Genomic DNA, 2,734 nt, shown 5'->3' with positions numbered 1-2,734 from the left:
TATGCCTACTTTAAGTGTTTTTCTAAAGACATGCTTCCACCTTTTTAACTAACCGAAAGAGTAACTAACCATGGAAATTTCAGACCATAAAGGAGCATCATGGCAGGCTTGTGGGAAAGATATTTTGGAACAGTGGGAAGCTTAAAAAATACTATAAATTATATAACATAGATGGCTACCTGCTTTGCCTAAGAAAAGACATTATTAGGAATATTTGGTCTAGTCTTACACATATTATTTATTTTAAAAACCCTTTAAGTTACAAATATTTTCAACAACTCTTTCTATTTTTCCCAGGTTCACAATGATGGATGGTACAACTAATGATTCATAGCACCAAAGCTGAAAGAAGTATAGGACTAACATTCTTCAATGTATGCCCTTATCTTTCTTTTTAGAAATATTCTGACTTGCCTTCACCCTGATTACCTTTAAGCCCAAGGTCCTGTATTGATGTGCATGGAACACAAATCATTTTAAGGTTTAAGACAGCTTGTTTTTACAGGACAATATTCCTATTGCCTTCTTCCTTCTTTAAGTATGGATTACTTGAAGCTTTTGGTTGCTGTACAATTTTTTTAAGAAAGGCATGCCTTTAATCTGCTTTAGTTGATAAAGTATACAGGTTGCTCGAGACAATCGTTAAGAGAGCTTACAAGAAGGAAATCTAGGCAAACATAGTTCTAGACTTGGTGTTTTCCACTATTTGCATCCAGAGATGGTTTGTTTATAAAAGCAAAGGAGAGGAGGGGATGGTTTAATGAGAAAAGAGAAAGGGACCTGCTTTGTGGTTCAGTCCTTCTGTAGAACTTAATCTTTTAGCTTATCCATTTGGCTTTTCTTTTAACATGGAAGATTCTCATATTTGTCCGTTTCGTATTTCATGTGCTCCTTATTCATTTCACCACTGGATAACTTGAGCCTATCCTGGCTTCAATGCTTCTACCCAAAGTGAAGTTGGTATTTTCTTGACTTGCCTTAATGATAATTTTACCCTTCCAAAGAAGCAAAATTAACAATGGGAGCTTTGATTCTGCAGCTTGTTGCCAATGAGGACATTTTGGGGAGTGATCACTTCATCTTAGAATGTGTGATATAGAAGGAGATGAAAGTCAGTTAGATGTAGTCTGACGTGTGACCTAGACTTTGGGAGAGCAGATTTTAAGGGGTTGAAAGAGAGATTAGTAGGATATCCTGTGCTACCGTTCTTTAGGAGATGTCAGTCAAGGGGGTCTGGGAAGCTTTCAGATATGAAATTCTGAAAAAATAAGAAAAAAGTGATCTATCTATCTATCTATCTATCTATCTATCTATATATATATATATATATATATATATATACATACACACACATACATACATATGTCTTGTATATACTTTGCACACACCTTATGATAGAATGTAAGCTCCTTTGTATCCTCAGCACCTGGATGTTGTAGGTACTTAACTAAATGCGTATTGATTAATTGATGAGGAAAAAACAAAGAAGTTGTTTAAATAGACTACTGTGAATATACAGGCAACTTAAACAACTTAGATTTAATTTTTACAAAATATTTTATGGCTGCATTTTGTTTTAACACAACAATTACTTGCCAATAAACCCCTTTCCTCTAGTACCTTCTCTTATAAGAGAGTTCAACAAAATCATCAGAGCAATGACAAGTGATAGAAAATACAATATTTTGTACTTATAGTTAATATTTTCTCAGTAGAGAGGAAGTGTGTTTTAGTATCAGTCCCCTGGAATGTTGGTCATCATATTTTCCTGAATTCTGGTGTCTTTGGGATCAGTTTTGAAAAGTTTTAAGGTTTTAAAAAGATATGCACAGAAGATGGAAGTAAGGCTAGGTATTTATCAAATTTCAAGAACAGAATAATTGATTGAAAGAATGAAAAAAAGAATTTACTGAGTGCTTACTATGTTCCAAGCACTTTGCTAAGTACTATGGATACAAATGCAAAGGCAAGTAGTCCCAGCCCCTTTGAAGAGCTTATATTCTAATCAGGGAGGCAATACACAGAGGGCAGTAGTGGCCCTTTTGGTGGATTAGCACCACACTGAGTGACAGAGACAGAATTCAAAAAGTTCTTGACTGTCTAGAGCATTGTACCAAATCTAATAAAATGGAATTTAATGGGAATTTGATTTAATATAAAACTTTACCCTACATTTTTTTTGTACTTATGTACAAGACAAGCTGGTAGTTTCTCTGGAAAAGATCTAGGATTTCTAATGGAAACAAGCTTAAAATGAGTCAGTAGAGTGATATGGCTAGCAGAAATGCTAATGTGATCTTAGAGTACATGTAGAGAAATAATGTCTACACCTACTGTATTTTGCTATGGCCATGCCATATCTGAAGTATTATGTTTGTGTCACATTTTGGAAAGTACATTCATAAGCTGGATAATGTCAAGAGAAGGACAATCAGAACAGTGAAGAACCTTGAGATCAAGCCATTTGAGGGTTGATTAAAGGAACTAGGAATATTTAGGGTGAGGAAGGGAAGACTTGGGTAGACTAAGAATTTGAAGGTGTAAGGGTAGGGTTGAAATCAACTTAATCCCACTTAACTCTGACACATTTTCACCAATTCTTTCTACCTTTATGGGTTCTATGTGAGAACCCATATTTTGGTGATATATCCCACCTCATTAACTCTCCTTTGTAATAAAAAAAAAACAGACCTCACTTAAGAACATATATAACTTTCTGTATCTATTGCAATCC

This window comes from Phascolarctos cinereus, unplaced genomic scaffold, assembly GCF_003287225.1.
Source record: "Phascolarctos cinereus isolate Bilbo 61053 unplaced genomic scaffold, phaCin_HiC Scaffold_4;HRSCAF=312, whole genome shotgun sequence".
Classification (NCBI taxonomy): domain Eukaryota; kingdom Metazoa; phylum Chordata; class Mammalia; order Diprotodontia; family Phascolarctidae; genus Phascolarctos; species Phascolarctos cinereus.
The sequence above is the reverse complement of the archived record's forward strand: the minus strand, read 5'-3'. Positions refer to the sequence as shown.